Source organism: Stegodyphus dumicola, chromosome 4 (genome assembly GCF_044657685.1).
Source record: "Stegodyphus dumicola isolate Sdum_Otavi_A_Nest chromosome 4, ASM4465768v1".
Taxonomy (NCBI): Eukaryota; Metazoa; Arthropoda; class Arachnida; order Araneae; family Eresidae; genus Stegodyphus; species Stegodyphus dumicola.
The window spans coordinates 34210356-34225039 of NC_140771.1; the positions used below are offsets into that span (position 1 = coordinate 34210356).

The 14684-nt window shown below is 32.2% G+C and overlaps 1 protein-coding gene across 1 annotated transcript in view; it reads left to right on the plus strand.

Moving 5' to 3' along the window:
• Positions 1-9228: 9228 nt before the first annotated feature.
• LOC118183086 (cationic amino acid transporter 3-like) overlaps positions 9229-14684 on the plus strand; it is a 165934-nt gene continuing 160478 nt past the window's right edge. Inside the window, exon 1 of the mRNA XM_085814717.1 lies at positions 9229-9246. The gene's annotated coding sequence lies outside the window, so the exon portion shown is untranslated. The remainder of the gene's footprint in view (positions 9247-14684) is intronic.

Below are 14684 nucleotides of genomic sequence, written 5' to 3' on the forward strand. Positions count from 1 at the left end.
TTTCAGGTTTACTGCTGTTTATAAACGGTAGGCATTTATAAACAGCTGGTACATAGTGAAAAGGCGGAAAGTGTTGTTGCAGCAGTACCCTCTTCTGCTTTTCACTTGTTGTCGCTCGTTGTTTCTGCTATCAGCCCTTGCATGTCGTATATTTTTAGCATCTGGAATATAAGTACGCAAACGAATTTGCCATGCACCATTGAGACCATCAACCAGTTATTGAAATTGAACTTGAGTTAATCTGAAAGACAGGCAACGATTAACATTTTCAGTTCTTAACTTCTAGAAATTTGTTAGAATTTAGTTAACTACATTAGTTGTATTAGATCATTAGTTAACTACATTTATGGTTACGGTCTTCTAATATGTTTAATTGCCATTTGGCAAGTTATTAGTAGTATAATAATACTCCAGTTAATGCTAACAATATTTTCCTAACATACCAAACTAAAAGTTCAATCGACAATTCGATTCAAAATAAATCGAAAGTTCTTACCTGGTTCTTGATTTTATGAACGTCTGAGAAGTAATTTAAACCTTTTTAGATATTAATCCTTCTACTGGAACACCATAAAGGAAGACAATTTTACACTTTCCACGATACGCAAATTTCTTCTTTAACATCAAAACAATAACACAAAAGCGATAATAGTTCTGGTGTTTCAACGTCATATAACCTTAGTTCGTAACAAATACAAAATGTTAAGCTAAATAGCATTAAGCATAATCATTTAACGTAAAATGGATAAGGATAGCATGAATACAGGACTATAAATAAACAAGATTTATTCCTTAATTCTGCTTTATGATTCACATTACAAAGATTCACTTGGATGATCATATAACATACACATAATTTTCCACTTTATATTAAAATCTTGCTTACTCTGAGTTTTTGATTTGTTAATAATAGAAACTTTGTGCAAACAACTGCATTTACCAGCGGATTTTGTTCTGATGTGAAAATACGTAAATAACAAGGTTTTAGGAACTGACTTAGATTATTCGATCATCGCATAGTACACGAACACTACCTGGTTAACGGAAGAGATGTCTCCAAGAAAATCTTTCTCAGGAAAACTAGTTCTTATTTAGGATATAGATGTGCAAAATCCCGAAAACGTCCGTGTATTCAGCTCATTCTTCACGATTCGAATCCAGGTGTAATTAGCTGTGTTCGGCAGTCATGTCCATGCAACCACTGGTGGATAATAATTTGCTAAAAATACCATGACCAAATGTTGATTTTAATGATCAGTTTATTATTGCTTTCTTCCTTAATGCTTCTAAGAGGTTCTGAAATGGGCATAAACGCTAAAATATCTATGTGATATATATTACATGTGAATATACACCACTTGTATCTTACATTTGCAATCAATTACCCTTATTCAAAGATGCAAATTGCAGAATGAAAATATTACTCAGTCTCACAGATAAAAAAAATTTAATCGACCGCTCCAGTTAATGGCAGCTATTGGTTACGATTAATTGATGGTTGAAACTGTTCGATAACGTCGATAACACTGAATTAGCGTAAATTTAGAACTTTTATGAGGTTTCTATAAAACCGCTCGAAAGGAATCATCGTTAATCACGTAGCATTAAGCTTAGTGTTCTTGAATAAAACGGTAGTGTACAGAAATAATTAAAAATGTAATTTAACTTTATTTTGAGCTTAAAATTAATGCAATTAAAGAATTTCGAAAATTCCAGCTATAGCAACATTTCTTAGAAATTTTTTTCCACGGAATTACGTTATCGCTTCAATCTGCATTTTGAGTCGGACACCAAGCAGAAATCCTTTAAGCGTTTCTATCATCTTCTGTCTTCCTTCTGATTGGCTCAGTTATCCTTAAGAGCACCGTTTTAGATCTGGGAGTAAAATGTTATACGTAAGAAAAATTATAATTCAGAATCTGTTAGGCCCTTTGCGCAACAGAAAATTGAGACAACAAATCACCAGTTGCTTAGAGAAAAGCATCATTGACTGTTTTCACCTGAAATTCTTGAACCAAAGTAAATCAATCTTAAATGATATTAGCTACACATCTCTGATAATATCTACACATCTGGACTCAGTCAGAGATGGAAATTGAAACTAAAGCGCGCCGAAAATAGTATTCCCAGAAAGATTTAATCAATATTGATTCCCTGTGAGTATGGTGTTCCTGAATGCTATGTTTTTTATATTTTTCTCTAGATGGCCCGCAAGGTAGTTTGGAACACATTTATGCTCATATCATACAGTCAAACCTTATTAAAAATAACAATTCGATTTCTAAAATTTATTGATATGGGGGCTTATGAAAATATTGTTTGTTTTTTTTTCATTTGTATTTAGATTTGTATTTTTACAGTGGTATGTGATGTTTTATTTTGTGGATGCATTTTGGGCAATAATTTTACTTTATATTTCTATTTAATCGATTTTCTGGACAGTATATTGCTTGTAAGCGTTTTTTATTCGCACATTATGTTATAGATCTTATCATTCTAAGTCGTTGGACGTTTGAATTGTACAGATAGCTCAGTTACAGTCGAAAATATGGGTAAATATTCTCCTCGCTGATCCTGCTCAGACTTTTTGTCGCCAAACTGACGAGGTTTTGTGATTTATCACAATAATGATATTTTGAAAATTTTCGAAAAGTGCGTTTCTGAAACTCTAACAATGATTTTTCGCAAAGCTTCCAAAAGTACTGGGCAACCTTATAAATAAGACTGTATCTTAGCAGTTAGTTCAGCCAACTCAATAATTCGTTTCAGCATCGTACGATAGTATTGAGTTTTTGCACAGTCATTAGTGTTTTAGACGTTGCCCTACTAGTAATTTTAGTGATCTTCGATCTTCTTCAGGGGTTAAGCAAAACTTATCTTACCAGTGTTGCCCTTCCTATACATATTTACAGCTGTTTACTTTGTTGTATGAACTACTATTAACTTAAATAAAGGGACAAATTCTCCTTTTTCATCCTGTTAAAGAGATTTCTAGAACTAGTATTGCTCGAAATATGTTATAAATGATATTGCCATTTTATGCTATGGAACTCTTGTTTGATTTCCACTTTTAATTCATATTTACTGTGAACAGAAAGTTGTAGTTAGTATCCCTAGAAAATGATACTAGAATTGCATTAATTATAGCACCCATTAAAATGCGCATTCTTAATAGTTCATTCGTAAAGGAATTCCTGCTAGATTTATGCATAATTCTGGACCATCAAGAAAGCTTTGAAAGAAAAAATGAGAAATTATTGTTTTAATTAATTGAAAAAAAATCTTAAGAATTAGAGATGTGATTTTCGAATCCTAAAATTCCGGTATTGTGAAAAAGATTCGAAAATTCTATTGGCTGCACTTTTTTCTTCATATTTTTCGAATTCGAACCTAAAAATCTGTTAAACATTTGAACCCGAAACTTCAGAAATATTAAATTTGTTAAAGTCCAATGGAAACACTTCAGAAAATTTTTACAATTTCAATGACATCTGGATCATTAATATCTCTCGGTTGCCAAGAGAAACATATGGTAAATGTGCTTTTATGGATTCTTGAAATAAGCACTTCTTTTTATTTTTCTTACTTTTCTGGACATACCTTAACGCTTCAAATTTAGTATTTATATAAATTTAATACTCTGTCCCATACATTTTCTTTGATTGAAATGGAATCTTTAAAATTACATATAAAATTTGAACTTTTTCTCAAGTATATATATATAATTTTTTCCGCATGATATTGCATAAATGATTCTGAAGATTCAAGAATTTAAATTGCATTGCATATTTAATAATTTGATTTGAATCTTAATATATTTAGGTGTATTTTTAAAAAGTCTGTTCTTCAGTTTCTTTTTCATGAAAAGCCTATTTCAAGTTTTGATTTTTTAATAAAAACATGTAATACCTAAAACATATTCTTCTTTTCATTTTCATATAGAATGCTCGAGAATCGTTCGTACCGTCTCTAATAAAAACTTAAGAAACAAATTTTTCCCTATACAATTATTTATAATTATTTTATTACACAAAACATTCATTTTATAAATGCAGTTTTAAAAATGAGACCTCAGTTAAAAATATGAATTCTGAAAATTTTGTTTTTTCTTATTCTAGACGTAATTTGCTTCCAGTCAAAGAATTACAGTAAGTTTTTTACAAGAAAACGTTAGTGTGCTTCAAAAGTCGTGGCAATTGTTGGAGTAGATAAATAAATGCGGATTCATCATCTACTTAAGCATTGAAATAATTTAATACTTTATTTCATAAATCATTTCTGGCCATAAGATACACAAAATAACGATTGTTTTAGATTCACTGACTCTCGCATCTTTAGAATTCAGTGGAGTTGCTGCCACCTCCAATAACGCGTTCTTCAAATAAATTCAGATTTCAGAGCATTTCTATTTAATGGCAGATGATAATTTAATTTTTTTACTATTCTACATAAATATCCTTCTTTGAAAACGGAAAAAGAAGTATATTAAAAGAGGAAAAGCATTTCAACCACAAGAAAGCTTAGTTTTCTCTAAAAAGCTTTGTTAAGAAAAGATGCAATCTTTTATTTTGGACGCAGACCTAATAATAGGTTTAGGCGAGTAAGAAAAAGGTTCATCTTTCTGCCAATTCCAAATCTATTTATCGCATAAAATTGTACAATTGAAGCAGGAAAGCTCTCTTGCACAAGGGAGATAAGGCATTGATTTCCAGCTTCCTTTTCTTTAAAGGTCAGAGTTTCAGTTTCCTTTCATTCTTTTTTGTCTCATTAGAGACTTCGTAAATGTTAGAAATAAAAGTAACACAATAATGTACAAAATTATCCACATCGATTGCAGATGCGTTTCTCATTAATCATTTCTGAAAGCTAATCCCTGTGCCATGGGATTTAAAATGTCATATTCTCTGTGTATTTTTCAAAACGATCTTGAGATAAGCACCATTTGTGCTAATATCGTTTTGCTAAAATTAATTAAAAATAATAAAATTTATGATATAAACAATATTTATCCACAATAAACAGTATTTATCCACCTATTACCCCAAACTCTGTTAAGTTTCGAAACGGCATTTTGCGTTGTCTCAGTATATATGTCGGTTTCACTTTTCAAATTGTTGCAACCAAATATTATCACCCTGTATTATATTTAAAGAAACTTATAAGGTATTTCTCCCGCCTTCGTAGTGTACCGGTCAGCACGCTCGACGCGTATTCGAGAGGTCCGTAGTTCGAGTCCCATTGCTAATTTTTCACATCTTCTGCTCTAAAAAACCTAAAGATTCTACAAAGTAAATAATGAAGAATCTGCATGAATGTATGATGCTTCTCCCACTGTGAAAAACGACGGTTCCTAGAGCTATCAAATTTTGAATAACGTAATCTTCCATACGAACATGGGCCACCTGTATGCCCGAATATCGAATTTCGAATATGTTTTATTATCTATTTCGTATTTTGTAAATCTTTAACGAATTTATGATTAACAAATTTAACAATTTCATAGCGAGCAATGGCAACACTGTAATTCTAAGGATATGCTGCTTTTAAATATTTTGTGATGTTGCTGAATTGAATTTTGTGTGGTTTAAGTGCGAAGAACATGGCATTTAATAAATAAAGGTAATACACAAAACGTTAAAAAACGCCCCTTTGGTCACAATATAAAATCTGAAGGTTTTTCATAATTTGTTATAATTTAATGACTTATTATTATTATTATTAACCCAGAAGGACGTTAGCTCGAATGGGCTATTTGTCTCGAAACGGGATTTGCGGCGTAACACTTATCAAGTTCTTCCAGCAAAATATTATCGTCCTACATTACTTTTACAGAAATTAAATAAAGTTGAACCTGTACGAATGTATGTATGTTTCCCGCACTGTGAAAAACGACGGTAGCTAGGACCATCAAATTTTGAATAAGTCTCCACCCGAACATGTGCACCTGGAAGCCTGAATTTGAATTTCGAATTGTATATTTGATACTTCATAAAGCTTTAATGAATTTTTAAGAAACTCAACGGCGATTTGAAAGCGACCAGTGGCAACGCTATAGGATAAAACATTATTATCTCCACCGCACAAGAATGTATATCGGAAATTCTCAGGATATGCTATTCTTAAATATTTTGTGCTTTTGCTATTCAACTGAAATTTACGTGGCATAAGTGCGAAGAATGAGCGAGTTTCCCTTAGAAAGTCCTCCACAAAGGCATCCCTCCCCTTTGTCAGATAGCCCTAGCGTGCTTTGCCGTAATTTCGATAAATCAAACAAAACCTACCGCAGCGAAGCATTAAATTTACTGAATACTAATAGTTCGAATCGAGTTCAAATTCTGGCGAACGAGCTGCCTGTATGAGTGTTTCCATAGTTTCTCCTATACGTAACGTAAATACGAACCAGTTTCTCTTTAAAAGACGCTCCAAGAAGTCACCTTTCTGTTTAGAAGGATAGGCTTCGAGTGACTTGCAATAATCTAAATAACTCGCTCCAATCTTCATAAAATACAGGCGTATTTTTTAAAAACTTTGGTTAGAGTAGATTTAAGGGTGCCCCTTGGATTATCGCTAAGTTGTTGTTTCATTTATGGTAACCTAAGTAGTTGATTGCTATGGATACCCTAATATGACGTAATTGGTTGCGTGATTGCGGTGAATTTGAATGATGGGAAAAGATTTGGGCTTGTTTGTGTATCGGATTTTGGATAAGAAGTACATTGTTATTTTGTTGAAAAAGCTGAATTTGGTAAGATTAGTTTGAAGTTTCTGTACGATTTGGAGCGAAAGAGAAAAAAGCATTAACTGACTGATGTGTAAATAAAGATTTACTTAGTAGCCATTATAAACGTCCTGTTTGTAGGAAGGAAATGCGTATGGTCGAACGTCGGAGGATACCGGCACTACGGAGGATATTTTTGACTCTTAGTTTTGGGAATTTATATGGCGACACCAGTATATAGATTCTAGTTCAGATAATTTTAGGAAGTTTTTGGATGCTGTTAAGAAATTTTGTTTGATTGAAGACACGGAAATTTGTAAATAAAATAAGTGAATATTTGGTACTTTTCCGTTTTGCCGGAGGGCCCACCAGCGGCCGAGCGGTAACGTCGCTGAACACTGGTAGTTCGGTCTGAGGTTCAAATCCCGCGAACGGGCTGGCTGCATGGGTGTTTTCGTGGTTTTCCCCATGTGTAACGTGTATACGAGCCAGTTTCCCTCAGAAAGTCCTCCACGAAGGCATCCCTTCCCTTAGGCAGATAGCCCCAGTGAGCTTTGCCATAATTAAATACACCAAATACACACCGTTTTGCCGGCGCAAGCGATAAAGTCGCCGAAAATGGTACAACCGATGCCAAACGGAATATCCTTTCTGGTAACCTTTTACGCCTCATTTTTAAAACAAGTCGCAGCCATTTCTTAGCAGATTGTTTCTTTTAATACTGGCATAAAATTGCATAAAATTTTTACCAGATAGTTCAATTTTATGCCCTACGGCCATGTGCGGTAGTTAAGTCAGTTAGGATGCAATCACACCGCTCACCCGAAGGCGAAAATACAGAAAAGGCAAAATAAATTGTTAAATTGATCAATTCTAATGCGAATGCTCTGTCGAAGTAAAGCACTGCGGTTTTACATAATTTTGAGTAAGCTATTCGCACGAAGAAAAATAATTCTTGCATTTAAACTTCTATTCCATATTAAGATTTCACTTGAAATTAATGTAGAATGAACTAATAAACTGGATAACTTGAAATTTAATAACTTGAAATTAATGAGAGAATTAGATTTTTGTAGCTTAGTTTACATGAGATGAGATCACTTGGAGTCACGTGATATGAACCGGCGAATCAGGATGCTGTACCATGAAAGCATAGTAAATTCTTAAATTAATTTCGTTTTACAAATTTATTGTCTTTATTTATTACCTTTTTACAAAATTTTAAACGATATTAAAATGTTTATGCCTTCAAAATGAAAAATCCTTAGAAGTAACATTTGTTAACATGTTTTATGTGTATATCGTGTGTTGTCGCCAATAAAGTCTGCTTGGCGAGATTTGCGCCGGCGAAACGGAAAAGTACGGAATATTTCCTTTGTGTAGTGCTAAGATGAATTTCTTTTTTTTATGCTATTTCATTGTTTGATTTAAAATGTAGTTTATTGAGATGATATGTATTTTTTTGGCTACTCCTTTGACTTTTTAAGTGAATATAGACCGATGTGTACATGGACAACGTCAAGGGAGTGCGCTATGCTAGTTTGTGCGATTCTTTGATGTTTTCGTAAGTGAAAATAGGTCCATGTGTACATGGATACAGAGTTTGTGCAATTCTTTGACTTGTTATTTTGGATTTGTATAGCGGCGACTTTTGGCGCAAAAGCCAAAATAAAAAGTCAAAGAACTGCACAAACTCGGTGTCCATGTACCTTAAAAAATCGCCAACTATCGCCAAGGGGCTCCCGTAAATATATTTTTACGAAAATTGTCGTTTTCATTAAATGCAATCTTCTAAAACAGTGTTTAAAAATTTTAATATTAAGTAATATTTGTGCCCTTTTTTGTAATATTTACTCTGTATTTGAAAAATTCAAAAGATTCGAGATATTAAAAAAACTTTTAGGTTTCTCTCATCTTTACTTTTAATGTATTTCTACTCAAGCATTATAATCGACATCACAGCGTGCCGTTATACATTTCAACTGCATTATTTCATATTGTTTCATCATCATTATTTCATGCTATCGCTCCTCTTATATTCTTTACAAAATGACAATAGCCGTTTTATCAGATAAAAGTGAACCATTATTTAAAACGTAAAGCTAAAAATGAAACTGGCAGGCATGTGAAGACATTCCGAAATCTCGTTTATAAACCGTTCTGCATCAATATGGCGTCGTGGATTGCGAGTATGGTTGAATTTCGGAAATTCAGACTAAAAATAAGTGTTCTTACATTAATGACTCGCCCTCAACATTCAAAATTCGTGTCTAACTTGCTCTAAACATTTCACATTCCTAATTTCCGCATTTATCTTCCAATCCCTCATGACGTCTGCGTCACACCACCAATTGTGAAAGATTTATGAAGAAAAAAAGGAACTTAAACGCGAGAAAGGAATGGATGATGTTTGTAATTAATCTTATCGTACGATTCCGTTCAGCAAGGAAGGAAATTAAAAAGTTTCAGTTTTTCGATTTCGCGTCTGTCGAGAGCGGTTCTGATAGAAAGAAATAATTTGCTTGGGGGTTAGTAAGTAAAGTTTCTGAAATTTAAAATATTTTCTCTGGCGTTTATTTACATTTTTGCATGATTTTGAAAACTCTGTTGTCACAACGTCTACTTTTTCCCTTTCTAAAAAATATTTGGAATATAATTTAAAATTGCATCTCCAATGCGTTATGCTTTTTAGTATCACAGAAGTTCAATTATCAAATAAATGAGTTATCATTTTCTTATAGAATTATCAGATAATTAGCTCTTAAAAAAATTTCCGTGTAATTGTGTTGACTCTTTCTGAAGACTAAATACATATTAAGCAATGAAATTAATAATTAATTGCAAAATATATTTTATTTCTGATAAAATAATAAAAATAAAATATCACTTTTGCGTATTCTTAAAAACAAACACATACTATAATGTCTTGTTATTTTTACTGTATTAAAGAAAGAAAAACATTATTGCATACATCACAGGAGGTGTATTTGTAAAGTCATTAGGTTATTTTAAAGCAGAAGTACATAAAAAATGAGCAGTACCCGCGAAGGGACTCCAGCCTGGACCTCTCGAATACGCGCCGAGTGTGCTACCGTTACAATAGGAAGGCATGCCGGAAAGAGGGAGAAAATACCTTACATATTGTTTCCAATTAACATGCAGAATTACGAGTTAAATTACTTTATTTTTCCAGTTAGCACCATGTTAACTGGCAAAAAAAAAAAAAAAAAAAAAAAAAAATCCATAAACACAATAATATTTTGACAATCGACTGGCGAATGCAAGAATAGAAGTGGGCAGAGGATGCTTTTTGGGGTCGTACATGGGTGTCCAGTTCTAAGTGGTCCCCAATATTTTTTAAAAGAAATAACCACCTCTAAATGTTCAGAAAAGATGGGATCGCCGCTTCATAAAGCCGCCCCTGGAAATAGCCTTTGCTAAGTAGTATACTGCATCCAGACTTTAAGACTTTAAAACTACTTTCTACACGCTCTCGTGTGCAGCTGAGTCTCAAAGTGTTTCCATTCGACAAAGCATAAGATTTTTAATATAATTTATCTTTCAAATTTCGTGGCTATTTCCTTGATTAGCTAGCTGAGCAGTTTAAAATATATGAACTGTCGTCTTAATAATTTAAATCCTAATTCTGTTTGTATTATATTTGATTGATATAAATTTAAATACATTTAGTTTAGAATGTAACCAACTGATAACTCAAACAAGTTAACTTGTCACAAGTCGCGGAAACTGGCAAGGAGTTTTTATTTTCTTCTAATGTTTCTAATGTTCTACGCTTTTAAATATTTTTTATATTTTTAAAATGTTAATGGTAAAATCTTCTTTGGATTCTTAGAGTGAGATCTTTCTTTACAAATCAGTTTTTTTCTTGTCCTCGTAAAAGTTTTATAACCTGTGTATTTCAAGTAAAATAAAAATATCAATTTTATTGACGTATATTTGATAAAATTAATAATAATTAGCTATATAATATATGTTAATAAATTTTTGAAGCCAAGTGAGGTAACTGGTAATTGCATTCTAATATGTTATTTTTTCATATTATTTAAACGAGCGAAAAGCGAGTTTAAACCAAAGTGAGCCGAGGAGTTTAATTTTATCTGGCTTGCAAAGAACAGAGATTTGATAGTTGTAGTTCAGGATACCTTGAGTCTGAATATTTCTACCACGTATATGATTTAATAACCGAGTAAACGTTCTAAGAATGAAATAATTCTAAAGAGCACTAATCGTAAGTTTTATAAAAATAGAAAAGGAAATGTTGTATTTATGTAAGACATCCGCTCAAAGGAGGAAAGACCATTTTCTCGGAAGTCCTTCACTGAAGCAAGTTCAATAGCGAACTTTGGCTTAACTATTTACCTTCGATTCGGAAGGAAAAGCGGTATATGCAATATAAACTACTATCAATCTAAGATTGAATTTGGCCAAGCGTTGAAATTTAAACTGGCATCTTTTTTCTGGCATCTACGTACGTGCCTTTGCGTTTATTGCTTAAGTCAGTGCTTCACAAAGTCGCGCAAAAAAATTTAGAGTACTTATTTTTACTTCCTTGTACGAAGTAAAAAGGAAGTATTGTAATCGCGAAAAGTTTCAGGCAGCATATTTCAACGAAAATATCCATTTTGACCGCTATCGAATGCAATTTAACGATGTTTTTGCGTGATATCTGCACGTAAGGACAGAATAAAATACTCTTTTCCTTCAAAAAAATTATAAAACTGCTTTAGAATTAATTCTGAAGAGAATTTTTCGTATGTACGTACGTACGTACGTTCGTATCTCGCATAACTCAAAAACGAGTAGCCTCAGAACGTTGAAATTTTGTATATAGGACTACTATAACATGTAGATGTGCACCTCGTATTTTGGTTGCAATCGGCCTCACCAAACTTACATAAATATATTTATATATATATCCACTCTGTTACCCGGCTCAGTGATCTCAGTTTCTTTACTCCTATATGTTGGTAAATTGTACATTTTTTGCTTTAACCCTTTAACTGTCAAGTTATTTTGATGATTTGGGTGCACAAATTATCAAATTTTTTTATTGGAAAAACAAAATGTAGCCGAAATAAACATTTCCCGATATATATTCGGGTATGACAATACGATGCACTCAAAAAAAAAAAAAAAAAAAAAAAAAAATTACCCCGAGAAATACTCGGGCGTGACATTTTCGAAGGCATGACAGTTAAAAGGTTAAAAATGATTGAATTATGTTGTTTTTATCTTCCGGTTAAGGATTTTATGCCTTTAGTAAATCTGTATGCAATATTTTTAGAATTATCAGCAATTTTAAAGATGTTTAATTGCCGCTAAACCTTTTTTAATGGCGGCCATTGATGTTTACATTTGAAACAGGAGACTAGTGGATTTGTTGCCAATCTAGAGAAACTTAGCTTCGCAACAACAAAGATAACGCCTTCATTTATTATTTAAATCATGCTTAATCCTTTTTGGAATTTTTTCGAGGAAATAAGCGTTTGAAATTTACTTCGTAATTTTTAATATAGATATTTTGAGTTTTTATGTATTTTTGCCTTCGCGCGAAGTGAGAACTGAATTAATTAAATGAGAAATACTCAATCGTCTGTGAAAAACTGTTCCGTTTTTGTTTTGTTTGCTTAATTTCTTTTATACATCATTCTAGCTTTATTATAATATTTGAATAGAACATGTGGCAACGATTAGATAATCCTATTCTTTAAATGATATAAATTTTGTGCATTATGAGTTATAATATGAACGAAATATATAAGTTAACTGTTATATAATTATTGGATTATATAACAGTTAACTTAGTTTCCGTTATAAAATTATTATATAAGTTAACTGTTATATAATTATTAATACTGTTAAGTGAATCTAGCGCCAGAGTGTCGCTATGGTAATCAAATACTAGAGTGAATTTTAAAGAATGCATTTATTCTATTGTTGTTTATGCGCTGTCGGCGAAGTTTCTTTAATTCAATCCAATAAGTTTAAATGAAATGCAAGAAAAAATGCGTATAATTTAATATTCCAATACAAGGAAGTCATGTGGTGTACACATCAGATTTTTTATTAAATAATTATGACCAAGTAAATAAAATGTTGAGTCTGTTATAAATGTAGATGATGCAAGCTGCACAATTATACGAAGGAAGCTGTCATGGGCTATAGAACATTTTTTTTTTTTTTTCTTTCGGTAACATTCAAGGAATACACATAGCTAACTGGCCAATACACGCAACCGTATTCCATAATTATTAGCTTACTTTCCCCCTTTGGTTTGGTTTGGTTTATTTAATTATGGCAAAAAACACACGTTACACATGGGGAAAACCACGAAAATGCCCATGCATACAGCCCGTTCGCGGGATTCAAACCTCGGACTGAACTACCGGTGTTCAGCGACTTTACCGCTCTGCCCCTGGTGGGCCTTACTTTCCCGCGCATTCACAGAATTGTAAATTGTGATAGAAGCAAGACGGTACATAAGATTTTAGTTGTGTAGAAAAGCGTAAGAAGAATGGAAGATCACAATATTAACACCAAATTAAGAATTATGGTTCCGCTTCTTCTTTTCCTTTCCTTTTGCTCATAGCTAAAAGTTTTCATCCGAATATTATTAGTATGCGAAAAATATTTCAATTTTGACTTTTCCCATTAGCTAAGAATCGTTGGACAAGGACTTAAACTGAAGCAACGCATTTCATGAAGATTTATCATAAACATATTACTCATTTTATGCTAGAAATAGGAGAAAGTAACTTAAAAAGACTAAGTTTTAAAGGTAGAATTCTGTTTTACATGTTCTTTACCTTCTGCATATTTATGAACCCATTTATAATTATTGATTAATTGCTAATAATTATAAGTGTTTATTTATTATTATTTCATTATTAAAATGTCTCCTAGGAATCTTATTTTCTTTTAACTTCTGTTTTCCTAAATAACTATATACCTCTTTGTCATGAAAGATTGCAACTACAGTAAACCCTCTCTAAGATAACCAACCACACACGTTTCAGGAGAATTCTGAACTTATGCAGAAATGGTTGCTTTGCAGAGGTTATATACATTGCTGATTTTTTTTTTTTTTTTTTTTTTTTTTTTTTTTTTATATATATATATATTTTGAGGAATACTGAGTTCTTTCGAAGGTGGTCTTCTTACGGAGGTACTCATCATGAGAGGGTATATTATATAAAAGCGTGAATTGCGATAAACTGTAACTACATGAATGTGGGTCGCGAACGTTGAACGTCCATTTCACACAATTCATGTTACTTTTTGTTAATTAAATCTATAAGTTAATAATAATATAATCTATAAGTTAATAATAATAATAATATAAGTTTTAAGTTAAAAATAAATCAGGTAAAAATCAAACTTATTCGCCCACTAGATCTGTGGTAAAATGTTAAAATGCAACTATTGTTTCTTACAAAATTTCTCACATGCTCGCAAAGATAAAAAAAATCTGAAGTGGACACCACATGACTTCCTTATGCGGTTTTTTAAATTCTACACATTTTTTGCTGCATTTCATTTCCTCGAATTTCATTAGAGATATATACACTGATACAGATACATTTTAATTTACATTTGTCATACTAAGAGAGCCTTAAAATTTCACGTTAAGGAACATAAAGGCATATGTTAAGAAAAAGGAAACACGGAAATCCTCTGTTGTCCAGCATTGTTGGTCGGAAAATCATGCTTTCCATTTTTCTGCAGCCAAAATTATTCCAAAAAAAAAACATCTTCTATTGGTGAATTAGATTCTCTAGAGGCGTTTCACATTCAGAAAAATCTTTCTATTCTGGTTAACGACCCTAATTTCAATCCATCTTTACCTTCAGCCTTTAAGAGAATTATGTTTTAGTTTTCTTGTTTTATCACTAGATGGCGCCAGTAGCTTAACTCCTGTTCAGCCATTCTTACCTCGTTCATTTGC